This window comes from Macaca nemestrina, chromosome 1, assembly GCF_043159975.1.
Source record: "Macaca nemestrina isolate mMacNem1 chromosome 1, mMacNem.hap1, whole genome shotgun sequence".
In the NCBI taxonomy this organism is placed as follows: domain Eukaryota; kingdom Metazoa; phylum Chordata; class Mammalia; order Primates; family Cercopithecidae; genus Macaca; species Macaca nemestrina.
In genome coordinates, this window is record NC_092125.1 from 198843913 (window position 1) to 198868291 (window position 24379).

A 24379-nucleotide genomic window follows, 5' to 3' on the forward strand; every position below is an offset into this window, starting at 1 on the left:
CCGTCTCAAAAAACCCAAAAACCAAAAACCCATTATTTTAATACATGCAGAAAAAGTATTTGACAAAGTTCAACATCCCTTCATGATTAAAAAAAAAAAAAAAAAAAAACCTCAACAAATTAGGCATAGAAGGTATGTAACTCAACACAATAAATGCCATATATGACAAACCTACCACTAACATCATCATATATCACAAACCCACAGCCTAATATTAGTGTCAATGAGGATATGGAGAAAAGGGAACACTTACACACCATGGTGAAACTGTAAACTAGTACAGCCACTATAGAAAAATGGATAGCAGTTCCTCAAAATATTAAAAATAGAACTTCCAGGCCAGGTGCTGTGGCTCATGCCTGTAATCCAGCACTTTGGGAGGCCGAGGCAGGCAGACCACCTGAGGTCAGGAGTTCGAGATCAGCCTGGCCTACATGGTGAAACTCTGTGTCTACTAAAAAACCCATCTCTAAAATTAGGCAGGCGTGCCTGTAGTCCCAGCTACTTGGGAGGCTGAGGTAGGAGAATCGCTGGAACCTAGGAGGCAGAGGTTGCAGTGAGCCAAGATCATGCCACTGCACTCCAGCATGGGCGACAGAGCAAGACTCCATCTCGGGAAAAAAAAAAAAAAAAAGAAAAGAAAAAGAAAAACAAAAGAAAGAAAAAAAGGACTGCCACATGATCCAGCAATCCCACTACTGGGTACATAGCTAAAGGAAATGAAATCAGTACATCAGGGAGATATCTGCACTCTCATGTTTATTGCAGCCACTATTTACAATAGCCAAGATATGGAATCAATCCAGGAGTCCCACAATGAATAAATGAAGAAAATGTGGTATATGTACACAATGGAATATTATTCAGCCATAAAAAAGAATGAAATCTTGTCATTTGCAACAACATGGATGGACCCGGAGGCCATCATGTTCAGTGAAATAAGCCAGACACAGAAAGACAAATACTGCATAATCTCACTCCTATGTGGGATTAAAAAAAAAAAAGTTGATATCGTAGAAGCAGAGAGTAGAGTTACCAGAGACTGGGGAGGGGAGGAAGGCGGGAAGATGGGATAAGTTGGTCAACAGGTACAAAGTTACAATTAGACAGGCAGAATAAATTCTGGTGTTCTATTGCAACAAAGGTTAATAGTATGGTATTGTATATTACAAAATAGCTAGAAGAGAGGCTTTTGAATGTTCTCACCACAAATAAATGATAATGCATGGGGTTGTGGGCACACTCAATACCCTTATTTGATCATTATAAAACATATATATGTATGTTATATATATGGGGTATAATTATATGTATATATAATTATATACAATGACTTATACATATGGTATATTATTTATATGTATGTACTTGTATGTATACCATACATATAAGTAATATACCATACATATAAGTATACCATATGTATGTATACTTATATGTACATAGAAGTAATTGTACATATCTATGGGCATAATTATATGTATATATATGGTATAATTATATGTATATATGTATGCATACATATATACATATACAATTATATGTACATCATACATATACATATACAATTACGTGTATACCATGCATATAATCACATATAATTGTACCATACATATATATACACACACACACAACATATATATTGAAATGGGAAAAATTCCCTTTTCCCCCTCACAAGGCATGCAATGGGAGAGTGGCTCGCTTCTTCAGTGCCCTGCTGCTCAAACCCCTAGGGGGAGCAAGCAGATGGGTTGGTTATGGGGCTCTCCCCTATGGCAGTGTCCAGGGTAAGTGTTTACCGCTCCTGCGGCCCCAGTGGGCATGTGTTACTGTGTCCTCTTTTACTTTAGTCGTCCACAGGGGGCTTGTGTTTGCTCAATTAGATCTCCTGCCTTATCACAAAGACAGAGGGCTTTCTGTGTCCTGGGGTTTCTTGCCTTGGCGTACTAGAAGAATCCGAGGACACGTAGGCTTGGAGAATGAGTGCAAGATTTTATTGAGTGTAAGCAGCTCTCAGCAGATGGGGGAGCCAGAAGGCAGATGGAATGGGAAGGTGCTTTTCCCCTCAGCCCGCGCTCTCCTCCAACCGCCCTGGCAGCCAAACTCTGAGTAGTTCCGTGGTCGATGGTCTGCTGGTGTCTGTCGGCAAGCTCTTCAACTGTTGTGCTCCTCTCGACGTCCAGCCACATGTGTGTTCTGCTGATGTGATCCTCTGATGTCCAACCACTTGTGTACCTGCCTGCTAGGGTCTTGGGGTTTTCATAGGCACAGGATGGAGGCGTGGTGGGCCAGGATGGTCTTGGGAAATGCAACATTTGGGCAGAAAAACAGAAATGCTTGTCTTCACCTAGGTCCGCAGGCACAGGCCCAGGGATGGAGCCCTAGTTAGGGACCACGCCCTTCCCTTCCCTGCACTTCCCTGCCCCTCCCAGGCTGGAGTGCAATGGTGTGATCTCGGCTCACTGCGACCTCTGCCTCCCTGGTTCAAGCAATTCTTGTGTCTCAGCCTCCTGAGTAGCTGGGACTACAGGCGCCTGACACCACACCCAGATAATTTTTGTATTTTTAGTAGAGATGGAGTTTTGCCATGTTTGCCAGGCTGCTCTTGAACTCCTGGCCTTAAATGATCCTCCCATCTTGGTCTCTCAAAGTCCTGGCATTACAAGCATGAGCCACCGCACACAGCCAACACAATTTCTTTCTCTTTTTTTTAGACGGAGTTTCACTCTGTCGCCCAGGCTGGAGTGCAGTGGCGCCATCTCGGCTCGCTGCAGGCTTCGCTTTCTGGGTTCACACCATTCTCCTGCCTCAGCTTCCCAAGTAGCTGGGACTACAGGCGCCCGCCACCATGCCCAGCTAATTTTTTGTATTTTTAGTAGAAACAGGGTTTCACCATGTTAGCCAGGATGGTCTCGATCTCCTGACCTTGTGATCTGCCCGCCTTGGCCTACCAAAGTGCTGGGATTACTGGCATGAGCCACTGTACCCGGCCACAATTTCTTGATTACAGTAGTTATACAGTAAGTCTTAAAAATTTTAGGCTGAGTTCTGTGGCTCACGCCTGTAATCCCCACACTTTGGGAGGCCAAGGAGGGAGGATCACTTGAGACCATGAGTTCAAGACCAGTCTGAGCAAAATAGTGAGAACCTGTCTCTACAATTTTAAATTTTTTTAAAAAAATTTTTCCATAGATACAGGTGGTGTTTGGTTACATGAATAAGGTGGTTTTCTTTTTGGACAGAGCTTTCCTCTTCTTGCCCAGGCTGGAGTGCAATGGTGCGACCTCAGCTCACCACAACCTCCACCTTCTGGGTCCAAGCGACTCTCCCGCCCTAGCCTCCCAAGAAGCCAGGACCACAGGCGCACATCACCACGCCTGGCTAATTTCTGCATCCCTAGTAGAAATGGGGTTTCACCATATTGGCCAGGCTGCTCTCGAATGCCTGACTTCAGGTGATCCACCCACCTCTGCCTCCCAAAGTGCCAGGACCACAGGCATGAGCCACCATACCTGGCCATGAGTAAGTTCTTTAGTGGTGATTTGTGAGATTTTGGTGAACCCATCACCTGAGCAGTATACACTGCAACCCTATTTGTGGTCTTTTATCCCTCACCCCTACTCCCAACCTTCCCCCCAAGTCCCCTCTACAAAATTAAAAAAAAAAAAAATTAGCCAGATATGGTGGTGCATGCCTGTAGCCCCAGCTACTTGGGAGGCTGCAGCAGAAGGATTGCTTGAGCACAGAAGTTAGAGGTTGCAGTGAGCTGTGATCACACCACTGCACTCCAGCCTGGGCAACAGAAGGAGACCTTGAGTTTTATTTTTATTTAAATAAAAAGATTTAGGCCGAGTGTGGTGGCTCATGCCTGTAATCCTAGCATTTTGAGAGGCCAAGGTGAACAGATTACTTGAGGTCAGGAGTTCAAGACCAGCCTGGTTAACATAGTAAAACCCCATCTCTACTAAAAATACAAAAATTAGCCAGGCATGGTGGTGCGTGCCTGTAATCCCAGCTACTCAGGAGGCTGAGGCAAGAGAATTGCTTGAACCCAGGAGGCAGAGGTTGCAGTGAGCCAAGACTGCACCACTGCACTCCAGCCTGGGTGACAGAGTGAGACCCTATCTCAAAACAATTAAATAAGTAAATAAAAATATTTAAATATTTCGATCTTTTTCAAAATTGTTTTGACTATTTTAGTTCCCTTGATTTTCCATAACATTTTAGAATCAGCTTGTCTACATTTACAAAAACATTCTGCTGAGATTTTCTTTTTGAGATAGGGTCTTGCCGTGTTGCCTGGGCTGGCCTTGAACTCCTGGGCTCTAGTGATCCTCCTACTTTACCTTCCTCAGTAGTTGGAACTGCGGGTTCAATAGGTGCAATTACTACCTTTGCTGAGATTTTGATTGTGTGAAATTTATAGATTAATTTGGGAAGAATCAGTGTCTTTAGTACATTAAGTCTTTCAATCATGAACACCTATAGCTCATCATTTATTTAAATCTTCTTTTAATTTCTTTCATTATTCTTTTCAGCCACAGAACATATTTTATTAGATTTGTATCTAATTATTTCATATTTTGAGCTATTGTAAATGCCATTTAAAAATTTTTATTTTTGGCCAGGCGCAGTGGCTAATACCTGTAATCCCAGCACTTTGGGACGCCCAGGCCGGGGGAGCACCTGAGATCAGGAGTTCGAGACCAGCCTGGCCAACATGGTGAAATCCCATCTCTACTAAAAATGCAAAAATTAGCCGGGTGTGATGACGTATGCCTGTAATCCCAGCTACTTGGGAGGCTGAGGCAGGAGAATTGCTTGAACCCAGGAGGTGGAGGTTGCAGTGAGCTGAAATCAGGCCACTGCACTCCAGCCTGGGCAACAAGAGAGAGACTCCGTCTCAAAAAAAAAAAAAAAAAAAAATTATTTTCGAATTGTTTGTTGCCAGTATATAAAAATACAATTGATTTTTGTATGTTAACCTTGCAACCTTACTAAGCACATTTATTAGTTGTAGGAGGTTTTTTATAGATTCCTTGGGATTATGTGCATATAAAATCATGTCACATGAGAGTCTCTCTGCACCTATTATGGCTCAGGAGGCTGCTTGATTTGAAAAAAGAAAAGAAAAGAAAAGTGGCCGGGCGCGGTGGCTCACACCTGTAATCCCAGCGCTTTGGGAGGCTGAGGCAGGCAGATCATGAGGTCAGGAGTTTGAGACCAGTCTGGCCAACATGGTGATACCCCGTCTCTACTAAAAATACAAAAATTAGCCAGGCATGGTGGCAGGCGCCTGTAATCCCAGCTACTCGGGAGGCTGAGGCAGGAGAATTGCTTGAACCCGGGAGGCGGAGGTTGCAGTGAGCTGAGATTGTGCCCTGCACTCCAGCCTGGGCAACAGAGCGAGACTCCATCTCAAAAAAAAGAAAGAAAGAAAGAAAGAAAGTTGTATTTCTTTCTTTCCAATCTGTATGCCTTTTATATTGGTTAGGACTTGCAGTACAATGTAGAATTGGAGTGGTGAGAGTAGACAATCCCGGTTTATTGACGTTAGGGGAAAAGCATTCAGCTTTTTGCCACTAGGCATCATGTTAACTATAGGTTTTTGTAGATCCCTGTTATCAGGCTGAGGAAGTTCCTCTTTATCCTACTATTCTGAGAGTTATTTTTCTTTTTTAAAATTATGGACGCTGAATTTTGTCAGATACCTAGAAAGGTATCCAGTGCAGAACATCAACTGCGGAAATGGATATGATCATGTGGTTCATCTTTAGATTATTAATATGTGATTAGTAACAATCTTTAGATGATTAATATGTGAGTAATAACAATCAATCTGATTGATTTTCAAATATTGAACCAGGCTAGGTGAGGTGGCTCACACCTATAATCCTGAGGCCGACATGGAGGATGGCTTGAGCTCAGGCGTTCAAAGATGCAGTGAGCTAGCTATGGTTGCACCACTTTACTCCAGTACAGGTGACAGAGTGAGATCCTCTCTCTTTAAAAAAAATTAAAAAAAAATGCACATTTATATATACATAACACATACATTTATATATAAATATATATAATATAGAATTATATAAATTATATAAAATTATATTATGTTATATAAAATTATATAAAACCAGACTTCCTGGAGTAAACCCCAATTAGTCATGGTGACTTAGTCATGGTGTGTTATTCTTTTTATGTATTATATTTAATAATATTTTAAAGATTTACTAAGATTATTTGTTGAGGATTTTTGTGTCTATATTGATGACAGATATTGGCTTGTAGTTTCTTTTTTTTTTTCTTTGAAACAGAGTCTCGCTCTGTGGCTCAGGCTGGAGTGCAGTGGTGCGATCTCGGCTCACTGCAACCTCTGCCTCCCGGGTTCAAGCAAGTCTCTGCCTCAGCCTCCCGATTAGCTGGGATTACAAGTGCCCACCACCATGCGAGGCTATTTTTTTTTTTTTGTATTTGTAGTAGAGACAGAGTTTCACCATGCTGCCCAGGCTGGTCTCAAACTCCTGAGCTCAGGCAACCTAACCACCTCAGCCTCCCAAAATGCTGGGATTACAGGCATGAGCCACTGCGCCTGGCCGGCTTGTGGTTTCTTATCTGTCTTTGTCTTGCTTCAGAATCAGGATAATTCTGGCTACATAGAATGAGATGAGAACTGTTTCTTTTTCTTCTACTAGAGGCTACTTTGAAGATTTAAATGTTATTTTTTTCATTAAATGTTTGGTAAGGTTTACCAGTGAAATTATCTGGGCCTGGAAATTTATATTTTAGAAAATTTTTAGCTATGAAATCAATGTATTTAATTTGTATAGAACAGTTTATCTGGTTTATCTTGGATGGGTTTTGCTAGTTTTTGTTTTCTGAGCTCTTGGCCCATTTCACCTAAATTATTGAATTTTTATGGGTAGAGTCGTTTGTGGTATTTTTGTCCTTTTAATGTTTGTGTGCCCTGTAGCAACATCCCCTCTTTCATTCCTGATATTAATTAGTTGTGGCTACTCTAATTTTTCTTTCTCAGTCTTGCTAGAGGTTTATCCATCTTATGATCTTTCCAAAGAGCCAAGTTTTGGTTTTATCAGTTTTCCCTATTTTAATTTCATTGATTTCTGCTCTTTATTTCCTTCCTTCTGTTTGCTTTGGGTTTATTTTCCTTTTCTTTTTCTAATTTCTTAAGATGGAAGCTTAGATTATTTATTTGAGATCATTCTTCTTTTCTAACGACTTAATGCCATAAATTTCCCTTTAAATACAGGAAATACAGGTGGTTGACTCTTGGCCAACCACCCTGCACAGTTGAAAATCCATGTGTAACTTTTGAATCCCCCAAAACCTAATTACTAATAGCCTACTGTTGACCAGAAGCCTTCAATTAACTATATTTTGTATATGTATTATGTACTATATTCTTACAATAAAGTAAGCTAGAGAAAAGAATATGGTATTAAAAAAATCAAAAGGAAGGGAAAATATGATTATTATTTATTATGTGTAAATGAGTCATAAAAGTCTTTTTTTTTTTTTTTGGTGCCGAAAGCTGGGAATGAACCAGTCATAAATGTCTTCATCCTCCTCATCTTCAGGCAGAGTAGGCTGAGGAGGAGGAGAAAGGGAAGACAATGGTCTAGCTATCTCAAGGGTGGCAGGGGGAAGAAAACTTACGTATAAAAGTGGACCCATGCAGTTGAAACTCATGTTGTTGAAGGGTCAACTGTACTGCTTTAGTTGTATCCCACAAATTTCGATAAATTATATTTTTTTGTTCAATTAAAATATTCTAATTTTACTTGAGTCTTCTTTAATCCATGGTCAGTGTGTTTAGAAGTTTTAGAGCTGGGCGCGGTGGCTCACGCCTGTAATCCCAGCACTTTGGGAGGCCGAGGTGGGAGGATCATGAGGTCAGGAGATTGAGACCATTCTGGTTAACACGGTGAAACCCCATCTCTACTAAAAATACAAAAAACTAGCCGGGCGAGGTGGCGGGCGCCTGTAGTCCCAGCTACTCGGGAGGCTTTCTGTCATTTGCAGCCAGTCATCCTAACAGTCACATGCTGCATAAGGACGTTTTTATCAAGGACAGACTACATACACAATCGTGGTCCCATAGGATTATAACATTGTATTTTTCACTGTAACTTTTCCATGTTTAGATATGTTTAGATACACAAAAACTTACCATTTTGTTATAATTGTCTATAGTATTCATTACAATAACATGCTGTAATAGGTTTGTAGCCCAGGAGGAATAGTCTATACTGTATAGCCTAGGTGTGTAGTAGGCTATACCATCTAAGTTTGTGTAGGTACCCTCTATGATGTTCGTGCAATAACAAAATCACCTAACAACACATTTCTCAGAACATATTCCCATCGTTAAGCCACGCATGACTATATGTGTGTGTGTGTGTGTGTGTATATATATATATATTCATGAGTGATTCCTGATAGCAAGTATGCTTTAGTTTGTAAATTAATAGAGTTTGTTTCACTAAGCAAGATAAAGCAGTTGACCCTATAAGACATGTAGGCGCCTGTTTCCAATAAATGAATAGTTCTTGCAAGTAAAAAATATCAATGAGAGATAAGCCCTAGCACTTTTGTGTAACGCCTTTACACGAAACAGGAGAACTAGAGTAGTGAGTATACATCCGTGCCTCTGATGATAGGAGCGAGAGGGAACAAATGCTATAAAAAAGATAGAAACCTGGTTCCAGGTGAGGACTTCCATTGGATATAAGCTGCTTGTTCATGGGGCAGGGTATGTTTTCGGTTTTGTTGTTGTTGTTGTTTTGAGATGGAGTCTTGCTCTGTCTCCCAGGCTGGAGTGCAGTGGCATGATCTTGGCTCACTACAACCTCCGCCTCCTGGGTTCAAGTGATTGATTCTCCTGCATCAGCCTCCTGAGAAGCTGGGATTACAGGCAAGTACCACCACACTTGGCTGATTTCTGTATTTTTTTTCTGGGAGCCGGCAGGGATGGAGTCTCGATCTGTCTCCCAGGCTAGAATGCAGTGGCGTGATCTCGGGTCACAGCAACTTCCTCCTCCCGGGTTCAAGCGATTCTCCTACCTCAGCCTCCTGAGTAGCTGGGATTACAGGCACGTGCCATACCCAGCTAATTTTTGTATTTTTAGTAGAGATGGGGTTTCACCATGTTGGCCAGGCTGGTCTCAAACTCCTGACCTTAGGTGATCCGCCCACCTTGGCCTCCCAAAGTGCTGGGATTACAGGTGTGAGCCACCAAGCCCAGCCTAATGTTTGTATTTTTAGTAGAGATAGGGTTTCAACCATGTTGGCCATGCTGGTCTTGAACTCCTGACCTCAAGTGATCCTCTTGCCTCGGTCTGCCAAAGTGTTGGAGTTACAGGTGTGAGCCACTGTGCCTGGCCATAAGTTTTGAAATATTATTTTTTGTTGTTTGCTGTGTACCATTCCTCCCTTGCATCCTTGTCTTAAGGGTTTTGGTAGGACCAAAAGCAGAAGCTGTTGGAAGTCAAGAGCTGGTCCTAAATTTTGCAAAAATTTTAGCTGACTGAAAACATTATGAAAGTATCCAAGGAGGGAGGGAGTGTGTGTGTGTGTGTGTGTGTGTGTGTGTGTGTGTGTCTGTGTGTGTTTGCATGTGTGTGTTGGCCTAGGAGATAGGCAAGTATTTTTGAGAAAACTAAGGGAGAAAATATTTCAGAACGGTAGGAGGAGGGTGAAGTTCTATAGGTTGTGTGATTTGAGGGTACCTGTGCCATGTTCTTTAACAGCATGGTGGGGAGAGGGCTGAACCCTGAGCACACAGAGTCCTGTTCTTGATGAAGATGCTCATGCCCCAGGCCACTGATCCTGATAATAACATGTAGGCTGGAGCAATGGCCATCTTTGACGTAACCAGGCTAGAGGCTAGACTATTGAGCCAATGGCTACAGAGCCTCTGGGATGCTTTGGTGGTGAGACTCACTGTGGGACCTGTACATAACCCTAGTGGTAGTCTTCTTAGGAATGCCAATAACAACTGAGATTAAATTTTCTGCCAGTATACCAGCACAAGGTCTCAGATTCTAATTTAATTTTAATATGAGAAAAGGAAGAAATACGTTCTTTCTTCCATACCTGAGTCTGCCCCAAAATGTATATTTTACTTTATTTATTTATTTGAGATGGAGTTTCGCTCTTGTTGCCGAGGCTGGAGTGCTATGGTGCGATCTCGGCTCTCTGCAACCTTCACCTCCTGGGTTCAAGTGATTCTCCTGCCTCAGCCTCCCAAGTAGCTGAGATTACACGCATGCACCACCAAAACCAGCTAATTTTGTATTTTTAGTAGAGATGGGGTTTCTCCATGTTGGTCAGGCTGGTCTCGAACTCCGGACCTCAGGTGATCTGCCCACCTCGGCCTCCCAAATTGCTGGGATTACAGGCTTTAGCCACCACGCCTGGCCTATTTTACTTTAGAATGAAGCATTGGAAGCCAACTTGGTTCCTTGATTTTTCTCTTTTGAATAAGTATCTGAAGAGAGAGGCCAAGTAGCAGCCAAACCATAATCCAAGAAGGGTTCCCAGGATCTCATGCATCATCAGTGACATTCATACTCTTAGGAGAATACACAGACATTAAGAGTACACTCTTGCCGGGCGCGGTGGCTCACTCCTGTAATCCCAGCACTTTGGGAGGCCGAGACGGGCGGATCACGAGGTCAGGAGATCGAGACCATCCTGGCTAACACGGTGAAACCCCATCTCTACTAAAAAATACAAAAAACTAGCCGGGCGAGGTGGCAGGCGCCTGTAGTCCCAGCTACTCGGGAGGCTGAGGCAGGAGAATGGCGTAAACCCGGGAGGCGGAGCTTGCAGTGAGCCGAGATCCGGCCACTGCACTCCAGCCCGGGCGACAGAGCCAGACTCCGTCTCAAAAAAAAAAAAAAAAAAAAAAAGAGTACACTCTTGGCCGGGCGCGGTGGCTCAAGCCTGTAATCCCAGCACTTTGGGAGGCCGAGGCGGGTGGATCACGAGGTCAGGAGATCGAGACTATCCTGGCTAACATGGTGAAACCCCCGTCTCTACTAAAAATACAAAAAACTAGCCGTGCGTGGTGGCGGGCACCTGTAGTCCCAGCTACTTGGGAGGCTGAGGCGGGAGAATGGCGTGAACCCGGGAGGCGGAGCTTGCAGTGAGCCGAGATCACGCCACTGCACTCCAGCCTGGGTGACACAGTGAGACTCCTTCTCAAAAAAAAAAAAAAAAAAAAGAGTACACTCTTTTGAGGGCAGGTGCAGTGGCTCATGCCTGTACTCCCAGCACTATGGGAGGCCTAGGTGGGAGGATCACTTGAGGTCAGGAGTTTGAGATTAGTCTGGGCAACATGGCAAAACCCCAGCTCTACTAAAAATACAAAAATCCGCTGGGTGTGGTAGTGGGCGCTTGTAGTCCCAGCTACTCCCAGCTACTCAGGAGGCTGAGGCAGGAGAATGGCTTGAACCTGGGAGGTGGAGGGTGCAGCGAGCAGAGATCACGCCATGCACTCCAGCCTGGGTGACAGAATGAGACTCCGTCTAAAAAAAAAAAAAAGAAAGAAAAAAGAAAAAAGTAAAAGAGTATACTATTTTGAGTTCACAACTAGTAGAGAACTAATGGAAGTTAATACTACCGTTTTATTCTTTGTATTCTATATCCACAAAAATAGTCTTCATCTACTTTTTAACAGCCTAGTGCTAAAATTTCTTCATTTGATTATCCCGTGTGTGTGTGGGGGGGTATATCTGTTTAGCATGCTTGGTTGCCAGTAATATATAATTCAACTTTAATAGATTTAAATAATAAAGGGAATACATTGACCCATTAATTGAAAAATAGGAAAAGAGGACAAGCTCCAAACTTGGCTCAACCTGGGCTGGGCTGCATTTTTCTGTAATTCTCTCAGCTCTGCCCTCTTCGATTGTCTTTATTCCCAAGTTGGCTTCTTTGTGGTAACAAGGTGGTTATCATGGAATATATACCTCCTCATTCACAACCAGGAAGAACGAGGGTATTTCTTTCCACAACGGTTTGATTAGCTGGCCTGTCTGGGGTCTTGTGCTGCTTCTGAATCAATTAAGTGTGATAAGGAGGTTGAGACACTGTTACTGAATTGTACCAATCAGATCCCACCCACGGACTTGGATGGAGGTAGTGTCAGTCCCATTCAAAGCACATGGCTGTCACAGAGCGAGAAGTGTTGGAATGGAGGATTGCACAAGTAGCACAATTTCAAATATTTTATTTATTTTATTTTTTTGTTTTTTGAGATGGAGTCTTGCTCTGTCACCCAGTCTGGAATGCAGTGGCGTGATCTCATCTCGCTGCAACCTCCGTCTCCTGGGTTCAAGAGATTCTCCTGCCTCAGCCTCCTGAGTAGCTGGGATTGCAGGCATGCAGCACCATGCCCGGCTAGTTTTTGTATTTTTAGTAGAGATGGAATTTCGCCATGTTGGCCAGGCTGGTCTCAAATTCCTGACCTCAGGTGATCCACCCGTCTCAGCCTCCCAAAGTGTCAAATACATTTGAAAAAACAACTCATGAAAGAAGATGGGGGGCAGGTGCCGGGCATGGTGGCTCATGTCTGTAATCCCAGCACTTTGGGAGGCTGAGGTAGGCGGATCACTTGAGGTCAAGAGTTCGAGATCAGCCTGGTCAACTTGGTGAAACCCCGTCTCTACTAAAAATACAAAAATTAACAAGGCGTGGTGGCACGTGCCTGTAATCCCAGCTACTCGGGAGACTGGGGCAAGAGAATCTCTTGAACCCTGGAGGCAGAGGTTTCAGGGAGCCAAGATTGTGCCACCACACTCCACCCTGGGTGACAGAGCGAGATCCGTCTCAAAAAAGTAAAAAAGAAAGAAGATGGGGGCGGGAGGGAAATACATTAAATCTAAAGTGTCTTTGAGACAATGAAACTGAGGGTGGATTTCTCTTTCTGTTACATTTTAACTTACAAATCTGTATATCTATACTTACATAGTTATAGATAGATAGATATCCCTGACCATAATAATGTACCACCTTTATAATGGAAAGAAACACCCCACACATTTACTGGGGGAAAAAAACAAGAGCTGGAGAATGATGCAAAATAGAGATATAAGAATTCACCAGATAGCACACAGCTAATTGCCAATAAGTGGAACAATCTGCAATAGGGAGAGTAAGAATGAGTCATAATTCTGTTTGTCTCCTTGAAGAACCCTTCTCTCTCTTCAAGGCTCTTTATGCTAAAGAAAAAACTAAAAAGCACTGTAATTATGTGTAACATCCCATCTCAGGACAGCATTTGAAAGGTTTTTTGAGTTTTATTTGCTGGCTATCAAAGCCAAATGAAACTTTCTGTATAGGTCTTGCTCTACACTTCTGCCTGACATACACTGTCGGTTTTTTTTTTTTTTTTTTTTTTGAGACAGAGTCTTGCTCTGTCACCCAGGCTGGAGTGCAGTGGCGTGATTTCGGCTCACTGCAAGCTCTGCCTCCTGGGTTCAGGCCATCCTCCTGCCTCAGCCTCCCGAGTAGCTGGGACTGTAGGTGCACACCGCCACGCCCGGCTAATTTTTTTGTATTTTTAGTAGTTTTTTGTATTTTTTGTATTTTAGATTTCACTGTGTTCGCCAGTATGGTCTCAATCTCCTGACCTTGCGATCCACCTGCCTCAGCCTCCCAAAGTGCTGGGATTACAGGCATGAGCCACCGCACCTGGCCAATAGTACTTTCTTTATGGGGCTGCTGAGAAGATCAAATGGAATAATATATGGAAAGCATATCTGCCCTGCGAAGAGTACTGAAAAAAATGTCAGTAATTATTATTATTTAACATCCATCTGTAGAGTGTTGTCTGTGTGCTAGATAGTGGGGATTTTTAAATTCCCATCACTATACTAGATGGTGGGGATTTTTTAAAGAAGAAGAACCAAGATAGATATAGTTTATACTCTCATGGAGCTGGTCCAGAGGGGTATTTGAACATGTAAATAGGTATTGCCAACATGAGACTATGAGAGTAGAAGCACAGTGTGCTAGGAAGCCCATTCAAGGACCACTTATTCTGAGCTTGGAGGTTAAGGAAGGCTTCCAGAAGAAAGTGACATAAAAAGTGACACAAGAAGGCTGAGTAGGACTTAGCCAAGTGAAGAGAAGGATATTCTAGAAGCAGCATATTCAAAGGCTTAGAAACCGGAAAAAGCTTGAAGTGTTTGAGGAATTAAATTTGGCATATTGTAACCTATCATGCAAGGTGGAAGTAGTTGCAAGAATTGAGGCTGGGCTGGGTGTACCTGTAATCCCAGCACTTTGGGAAGCTGAGATGGGAAGATCACTTGAGGGCAGGGGTTAGAGACACTCCTGACCAACCTGGTGAAACTCCATCTCTAAAAAAAATACAGAAATTAGCCAGGTGTGGTGGCACATGCTCTAATCCCAGCTACCTGGGAGGCTGAGGCACAAGAATCACTTGAACCCAGGAGGTGGAGTTCGCAGTGAGCCGAGATCGCATCGCTGTACTGGGCAACAGAGCAAGACTCTGTCTCAAAAAAAAAAAAAAAAGAGGCCAGGTGCAGTGGTTCATGCCTGTAATCCCAACACTTTGGGAGGCTGAGGCGGATGGATTACGAGGTCAGGAGATCGAGACCATCCTGGCTAACATGATGAAACCCCGTCTCTACTAAATATACAAAAAATTAGCCAGGCGTGGTGGCGGGCGCCTGTAGTCCCAGCTCCTGGGGAGGCTGAGGTGGGAGAATGGCATGGACCCGGGAGGCAGAGCTTGCAATGAACCGAGATCGCATCACTGTACTCCAGCCCGGGCGACAGAGGGAGACTCCATCTAAAAAACTAAAAAAAAAAAAAAAAGAATTGAGGCTGGAGGCAGATGAGGCCACAGCATACTGAACCTTATAAGCCACATTAGGAAGTAGGAAGAGTAGTGGGAAGACTAAGAGAGCTCTAATCGAGAAAGTGACTTGATCAGATTTGCATTTTAGAAAGACTGCTCTGGCTGTTTCTGTTAGGGGTTAGGGTGGGGAGGGCAGAAAAACTATGCCACAGAGAACACTTCTGAAGATGAATTCAGAGACTGTTGTAATCTAAATCAGAGATGATGATGGCCTGAACATGGAGGGTGGAAGTGGGAATGGAAAAATACATACAGATTAAAGAGACATTTGAGAGAAAGAGTCACTGTGGATGAATGTGGAGTTGAGGGGGTTTACTATGATGATCAGAAAACTTGGTGGATGGCAGTATTATTCCACGAGATAGGAAACAAGGAGGAGGAGCAATTGAAGGGGCAGGGCCCTGGGGCAAATAATGGGTTCAATTTTAGATCTATTGAGATGAGGTGCCGTGGAATAACTGAAGGGAAATATTTAATAGGCAGTTGGAGAAACAATTCAGAAGAAACGCCTGGGAAGGGGTTATAGCTTTGTGAGTCATTCCATAGGGTTGATTATAGCCACAGAAGTGTACCCCTATTATGGGCACAGTGAGGTGAAAAGAGGGCCAAAGAGAGAAATCTTGAGGAACACTGATAGATAAAAAATTAGTATAGATATGGAAATGCAGAAAGAGATTATGAAGAAATGGGATATTTCTTCATAAGCCAAGGGATATGAGGAAAACTTGGGGAATAGAGTATCATAAAGCCAAGTGGAGAGGTTGATTAAAAAAGATAAGGTCAATCCTGGTGCAGTAGCTCACACCTGTAATCCCAGCACTTTGGGAGGCTGAGGTGGTTGGATCACTTAAAGTCAGTTGTTCAAGACCAGCCTGGCCAAGATGATAAAACCCTGTCTCAAAAAAAAAAAAAAAAAAAAAAAGAAAAAAAAATAGTAGAAGAAAAAAATAAATTGACTGAGAGACCAGGATGTTAGAAGTATCCGTGAGAATAGTTAAATTGTGGCAGGATTTGGGGTGGAGAGGAAAACAGGAAGCAGCAACATTTTTGTGGGTGTGTTGCAGAGCAACGAGGAGATGAGTAGAAGCCAAGTAATAAGGAGAGGTAGAAGTAGGGTCTGATAAAGCCTGATGGAATAACCTTTTTTAAAAAATTTTTTTGTTTTTTTTTGAGACAGGATCTTGCTCCGTCTTGTAGTTCAGTGGCATGAACACAGCTCACTGCAGCCTCAACTTCCTGGGATCAAGCAATCCTCCCACCTCAGCCTCCTGAGTAGCTGGGACTCCAGGTGTGTGCCACCACGCTTGGCTAATTTTTTATTTTTATTTTTTGTAGAGATGGGATCTCACCATGTTGCCAGGCTGGTCTCGAACTCCTGGGCTCAAACAATCTTTCCACCTCAGCCTCCCAAAGTACTGGGATTACAGGCATGAGCCACTGCACCTGATGGAATAAACTTTAAATGAACATGAATTTTTGCTTAAGAGCAGCAATGGGGAGCAGAAAGGACATAGACTCAACTTTAGAGAATAAGCAGGTGGTATAGGAGTATTCTCCACTTGACAGAGCTGCAGGTCAAGTAGTTATCACTAGAAATAAACACAGTCAAGAGACCACAGAGGAGTGTGTCTAAATGAAAAAAGAACAGGAACTGGATCCATACAGTATTGGTGTCCACATTCTATGTCTATCACTTACAACCTGACAGAACCTGGGGAAGCTGCTTACTATCTCTAAGCCTGTTTCCTAATTTGTCTGTAATCAGCATTTCTTGGGCTCTTTGCCTAGTAATGTGGATCTCTGGATATCTGGAATAAAGTGAAGAGGCCAGGTGTGGTGGCTCAAACCTGTAATCCCAGCACTTTGGGAGGCCAAGGCAGGAGAATCGCTTGAGTCTGGGCGTTGGAGATCAACCTGAACCACATAGAGAGACCCTGTCTCTACAAATAATTTTTTTTTTTTTTTTTGAGACGAGTCTCGCTCTGTCACCAGGCTGGAGTGCAGTGGCGTGATCTTGGCTCACTGCAACCTCTGCCCCCTGGGTTCAATCAATTCTCCTACATCAGCCTCCTGAGTAGCTGGGATTACAGGCACCTGCCACTGTGCCCTGCTAATTTTTGTATTTTTAGTAGAGATGGGGTTTCACTATCTTGACCAGGCTGGTCTTGAACTCCTGACCTCGTGATCCACTTGCTTTGGCCTCCCAAAGTGCTGGGATTACAGGCGTGAGCCACTGTGCTTGGCCTACAAATAATTTAAGAATCAGGCAGGTGTGGAGGTGTGCACCTGTGGTGGTCCCAGCTACTTGGGAGGCTGAGACAGGAGGATCACCTGAGCCCAGGAGGTTGAGACTGCAGTGAACTGTGATTGCGCCACTACACTCCAGCTTGGGGGACAGAGTGAGACCCAGTCTCTAAATAAATAAATAAATAAATAAAAGTGAAGAGATGATCTCTTCCAAATTTGGCATCACACTCTATTAGAGGGATTCCCAGGTAATGTTAATACCTGTCAGAATTTTTAGGAAATCTTCCATTTCAAATGTTGATTCTTGCTTTTTCTTGCTTCCTCTCTTCACTCCTCTGTTCTCTCCCATTCTCTAGATCTAGATATAACTCCGTTTGAGCTGAGGCTGAATTAGATCCAAGTGACAGACACTGTACTCTGTTCATTCTGTTCTCAGTCCCTGTGTCTCTGTTACTGACCAGGTTTATCTTGCTGGCTTATTTTTTTCCCGCCTGTTAGGGAAGCAGGAGGCTAGGAGAGTCAGAGTAAGGCCATTTTAAGTTCAGCTCCATCTTGAGACTAACAAGGCACATTCCTTGCTGGTCACTACCCGTAGTCACAAGATATTTGCATTTGAGGAAACAGCCTAAAGATACCTACAAAGACACACTCCTACAACAATAGAAAGTCCAGATGTCCCTATATTCATCACAGTGTATGTTTTCAAGATAATTATAGTTATGCTTTGATGTATTCACACACACTAAAATGTCAAGGATAGTTTTTTTTAAATCAATAGAATAATAAACTTTGTCATGCTGTCAGCCCACCCACACGTAGGCACAGTTTACTTTAGTCTTTACATAGACAAGACCCTATATAAGAAAAACGTAAAGATGATGTGTTCCTCTGCTTGCTTTCTGAGAACACTTCACTCTGTAATGGAGTAACTTTCAACAAACTCTCTTTTCACTGCACTCTGCAACTCATCTTGAATTCCCTCCTGTTTGAGATCCAAGAACCTCCTCTCGCGGTCTAGATCAGATTCCTTTTCCCATAATACCTTCACATCAGTTTTCTCCCGGAAGTCCCTCAGCAAACAGATTTCTTGGCCATCCTACCAGTTAGTTAGACCTCGGGGATATGTCTAGATCCCAGCCGTGGGGACACAGCTAATCTGGTTTCTCTTCATTGTGAAAAAGACTTGTCATTGGAACTGATGTGAGGTTTCCATGATATTTGGTTATAAACATCTCGTCAATCACATAGTATTTTATAATGTACTATGTCTTGTTAGAAACAAATGCTTGGTGCTGCAAAGAAGAATCAGCACTCCAGCAAAAAGATTTCTCAGCAAAGCAATTTACTTCTGCAGAAGGGTGCCACTCGTGCTGGGTATGGTCACAAGGGCACACCGAGTGGGGTGGGGCAGGGGTTTTTATTCCTAACACAGCAGCTCCTGTACATGTGTCCTTTCCCCACTGGCTGGAGTTGGACTGCACAATCTAAGCTGACCCGAGTGGCTACTGTTTAAAATTGAATAGGGCTAACTAGGCGGGAATGGAGAGGCTGTCCGTTACAGTTTTAGGGTGCAGTAAAGACGGGAAGGACAGTTTCAGTGGGAACCAAGGAAATCGATGTGTTATAGATTAGGACTGCCAGGAAAGTTGTTTACTGTAAACAGGGACAAGGAGGCACAAAGAACGAGGAAGTTAGGCTTGGAAAATCGAGATCAAAGAACAAGAAAGGTGAACAAGCTGACTCTTTGAAGAGGAACCCATAAAAGATACATAGAAAAGGTTATTTCTCTCTTTTCCTAACCATCCCAGGCTGGGTTAACTCCTCTTCCCTCTGTGCTTCCAGAGCATCCCTTCTGTAACATTCACCACACCATAGACTAATCACCTGTTTGGCTGTCTTCTCAGAAATTATACATGCCACAGTAACCCTCATTCCAGTTCCCTTAAGTGGTAAGTCTCCAGACTCATCACTTCCCCTTCTTCCTAAGGAGTGGTAAAAACAAATTATCTATTTGGTGCCTTGTGACTCAGTATTTTTGATGGATTTTTTTTTTCATGTCCAAAGGACTTTTGTGCATGGACAGGAATACTAATAGCTATTTTATTGTTTAATGCCCAATTTACTAGTTATATTTCTAATACACGAAACATTGAAACCCTTTTTTTCTTGACCATTAAACATGTAATAAATTTAATTTAATTATATTAAACAATTTAAACTGCAATTACAAAATTATTAGGTCTGATACAGTTGAATACTTCAAATGCCTTAAACATTAGTAAAGCATGCACAAATGCAAAGATTACAAAATGACTACACATATTTAAGTCAATGCCATAGGTTAAATAGTCCTGCATTATTTTTGCAGTTTTTATACCTATATTTACTTTGATATCTTCTTAAAGTTTCAGTAATATTATTTTGGTTATTTTCTGGGATTTTTGGAAATCTTATCAAATCTAATAGAAAAAATAAATACAATATTATACCAGTTGAGATTACAGAACCTGTGATATCAACTAATTCTTTCTTGGTGGGCTATAAAACATAGTTTTGCTGTCCAAGGTAATTTAGACTGGGCTGAGTGCAGTGGCTCACCCCTGTAATCCAAGGCAGGAAGATCTGTTGAGGTCAGGAGTTTGAGAACAGCCTGGGCAACATAGTGAGACCCCTGTCTCTCCAAAAAAAAAAAAAAAAAAAAAATAGCTTAGCTGGATAAGTTGATAAAACTACTAAAGACCAAATTTAGGTTTTCGGTGTGTGCATGAGTAAACGTTGGGCAAAAATGTTAGACCTGCTATTGGGTCTCTTTTAGTAGTGACAAACCTGGAAAAAAAATTGTAAGGTTCTGACCTTGCAGTCCTGTTTCCATTTTAATGTTTAGTTACTGAATCACACTTTTCTTATGGTATACGGTTTTATTGGCCATTAATGCTTTCTCATACATTGACAAATATTATCCTTTTCTTTTAATTATTTGCTCTTCTGAAAGTGTGGGAGGCCCGCAGGACTCAGGGAGGGCCATTGTCCCTCAGTAGAACTCTCTGGACACCTATATTTTTAAAAATTCTTGCATCTGAATAATAAACTACTACAGTTGAAAAAACCCTCAGAAACTTTCTCTTTTTTTGTTGAGACACAGTTTCACTCTGTCGCCCAGGCTGCAGTGCAGTGATGCCATCTGGGCTCACTGCAACCTCTGCCTCCTGGGTTCAAGTGATTCTCATGACTCAGCCTCCCAAGTAGGTGGGATGACAGCTGCGTGCCACCACACCCAACTAATTTTTGTATTTTTAGTGGAGACAGGGTTTCATCATGTTGGCCAGGCTGGTCTTGAACTCCTGGCCTCAGTGATCTGCCTGCCTTGGCCTCCCAAAATGTTGGGATTATAGACGTGAGCCGCTGTACCTGGCCAGAAACTTTCTTTTATTCTTTCTTTTTTTGTTTTTTGAGATGGAGTCTCATTCTCTCGCCCAGCCTGGAGTGCAATGGTGTAATCTTGGCTCACTGCAACGTCCACCTCCCAGATTCAAGCAATTCTCCCGCCTCAGCCTCCTGAGTACCTGGGATTACAGATGAGGACAACCATGCCCAGCTGATTTTTATATTTTCAGCAGAGACAGGGTTTCACCATATTGGTCAAGCTGGTCTCGAACTCCTGACTTCGTGATCCACCTGCCTTGGCCTCCCAAAGTGCTGGGATTACAGGTGTAAGCCACACGCCCAGCTGAAACTTTCTTTTTTTAAATCCATGCAGATTACAGATGTACTGGATATCTGTCATTTCGGGCTATCTGGCGTCCATCTCTTCACCTATCTGTAAACACCCTGATCTCCCTTTTAGGGAAATTCTCCATTATGAGTGAGGGCAATTCTTCTGCCTTCCCTCTTACTGCCACCTCTCACAGTGGAAGTAAAGAGGGACAGATCCTTCCTATATTTCTTTCCTGATACAACTAGTAGCTTAGCATGTGACCTAAACTTGTCCAATCAGGTGATCCTTCTCAGAACTTTGAACCTTGTTCACGTAATATTGTGATAGAGACCGTCAAATGTTCAGCAAACCCCATTTCCTTATCTTCTTGGGCATACAGATGGACTACATTTGTTGTTGTTGTTGTTTTGAGTCGGAGTCTTGCTCTGTCGCCCAGGCTGGAGTGCAGTGGCGTGATCTCGGCTCACTGCAAGCCCCGCCTCCCGGGTTCACGCTATTCTCCTGCCTCAGTCTCTTGAGTAGCTGGGACTACAGGCGCCCGCCACCTCGCCCGGCTAGTTTTTTGTATTTTTTAGTGGAGACGGGGTTTCACCGTGTTAGCCAGGATGGTCTTGAACTCCTGACCTCGTGATCCACCCGTCTCGGCCTCCCAGTACATTTTTTTTTTTTTAAAGTTAGCTGTGGCCTTATGTCTTGAGTTCCAGACAATAAAATTTAGATAGAAACTAGGTTCAGTGGCTTGTGCCTGTAATCCTGGTTACTCAGGAGGCTGCTTGAGGCCAGGAGTTCTAGACCAGCCTGGGCAACATGGTGAGACCCCATCTCTAAAAAAATATTTAAAAGTTAGCCATTGGTTTGTGCTGGTGGTCCTGTAGTAGGATGAGCCACAGACAAAACTCCTCAGACACCGGATTAAAGAAGGAAGAGGTTTTTTATTTGGCTGGAAGGGTCGACAGACTCGTGTCTTAAGAGCTGAGCTCCCCGAAAAAGAAATTCTTGGCTTTTTTAAAGGCTTACAACTTTAAGGGGTCCACGTGAAAGGGTCGTGATAAATCGAGCAAGTGTGGGAAATGTGACTGGGGGCTACATGCATCAGCTAACAGAACAATAAGTTTTACAATGCTTTTTTCATACAGTGTCTGGAATTTACAGATAACACAAGTAGTTTAGGTCAGGGGTTGATGTTATTACTATTACTTTTTTTTAACTCCTAGGGCCGGGTGGTGGTGCCAAGGTTGTCTGGCTATTTATCTTACTTTTGTTTCTTTCTAACTTTTTGCTTTTTCTCTTTCCTCCTGTCTTGTGAACTAGGGAAGGTAGGGGGAGGAGGGCAGCAGGAGTAGTAGTGGTCTCCTTCCTTAGTCCCAGATACTCAGGAGGCTAAAGTGGGAGGATTGCTTGAACCCAGGAGTCTGAGCCTGTGGTGAGCCAGGATCATGCCACTGCACTGTAGCCTGGGTGACAGAGCAAGACCCTGTCTCTTAAAACAAAACAAAACAAAAGAAAACACCACAAAACTTAGCTGAATGTGGTGGCACGTTCCTGTAGTCCCAGCTACTCCAGAGGCTGAGACTGAAGAACCACTGGAGCCCAGGAATCTGAGGCTGCAGTGAGCTATGATGGCACCACTGCATTCCAACCTGGGTGATAAAGTGAGGCCCTGTCTCTTAAAAAAAAAAAAAAAAAGGCCTGACCTATTAAAACCTCCCACATTTGATCTTTGCCCTCTCTTTTCCTAACCATTGGCTGAATGGAGAGGACACCACATACAGAGAAGCACGGAGCCATAAGATGGCAGGAGTCTGGGTCCCTGAGTCACTGCCTGGAGGAGAGCTGCCAAGAAAGCCGCTAGACCAGAAGCACGCATGCTGGACTGTTGTGTGAGACAGAAATAAACTTCCATTGTGTAAAACCTCTGTGATTTGGAAGGTTATTTTAGCATTTGTTCTTACCCAGATTAAAAGACAGTATGTTTGGCATAAGGTTTATTTTAGCATTAGCAGTGATGTGGATCAAGCTGTTCTTACTGACAGATCTTGGGAGGTCCTTGGTTCTGTCTATTGTCTAAACCTTTTATCTTAGTTTCTCATCTCTTTGCAAGCCATCAGTATCCTTATTACACATTTCCCCTTTTTGGCTTAAAATAACCAGACCTGGTTTCTGTTGCTATAACCAAAAATTTAGATGTATTTATTAGACAAGAATTTGAGGCCTTAAATGGCAAGTGATTTGCCCAAGGACACAACTGGTTAAGTGTCAGATTTAGGATTACAAACCTGGCCTGGTATCTCCTGCTTCAGTGTACTTTCTACTGTACTACTGGGAGTTCAAAGGGAGCCCAGTAATTAACACTGCTCTTCCCCACTCACTTCTAAACCAATTGAGAAATAAGAGTCAATAGAAATGGCAAATAAAAGGTAGCATCACCTTCATTACTGGAAAAAGCTAGGTTGGAGGGTAGAACCTTCTTACTGTTTTCTGCTCCTGTGAGATTTAAGGCAGAAAAGAGCAAAGAATAACTAGTGTTCCCTGTTGACAACTTGCTTCTAAGTAGAAAGAAAAGAGGAAGAGGGTGTACTACACACAATGAGTTTCTCCTTCCAAAGTTTCCATTTAGAGAAGTCACTACCTCAACTGGGTAAGAATGAGAGGGTGGACAGGAGTCAGGACTAGAATGCTAATAATTGACCCTTTACATAAAAAAAGTGGGATATAACGCCGGGTGCAGTGGTCACACCTGTAATCCCAGCACTTTGGGAGGCCGAGATGGGCAGATCACGAGGTCAAGAGTTTGAGGCCAGCCTGGCCAACATGGTGAAACCCCATCTCTATTAAAAATACAAAAAAATGGCTGGGCGCAGTGGCTCAAGCCTGTAATCCCAGCACTTTGGGAGGCCGAGACGGGTGGATCACGAGGTCAGGAGATCGAGAACATCCTGGCTAACACGGTGAAACCCCATCTCTACTAAAACACAAAAAACTAGCCGGGCGAGGTGGCGGGTGCCTGTAGTCCCAGCTACTCGGGAGGCTGAGGCAGGAGAATGGCGTAAACCTGGGAGGCGGAGCTTGCAGTGAGCTGAGATCTGGCCACTGCACTCCAGCCTGGGCCACAGAGCGAGACTCTGTCTCAAAAAAAAAAAAAAAAAAAAAAAAAAAAAAAAATTAGCCAGGCGTGGTGATGCGTACTTTTAGTCCCAGCTACTCGGGAAGCTGAGGCAGGAGGATCACCTGAACCTGGTAGGTGGAGGTTGCAGTGAGCCAAGGTTGTGCCACTGCACTCCAGCCTGGGTGACAGAGTGAGACTCCATCTCAAATAAATAAATAAATAAAAATAAAAGGGAAATAATATGTCTATGTTTCTATCTATGTATCTATCTTACTATGTCTATCTATCTTGACTGACAGATAATGTTTTGGCTGCTAGAAATACTTTATTTCTGATGATACATGATTGGGTTAAACATTGAAACAAAGTCCCCTAATATTCTCCCCATCACATTTAAATG

General features: G+C 43.1%; 1 long non-coding RNA gene across 1 annotated transcript in view; it reads left to right on the forward strand.

The window, feature by feature from the left end:
• LOC139363280 (uncharacterized) overlaps positions 1 to 22750 on the forward strand; it is a 31560-nt gene extending 8810 nt beyond the window's left edge. The window contains exon 3 of the long non-coding RNA XR_011623289.1: positions 22630 to 22750. This is a non-coding gene — a long non-coding RNA (uncharacterized lncRNA). The remainder of the gene's footprint in view (positions 1 to 22629) is intronic.
• The last annotated feature ends 1629 nt before the right edge of the window (positions 22751 to 24379 follow it).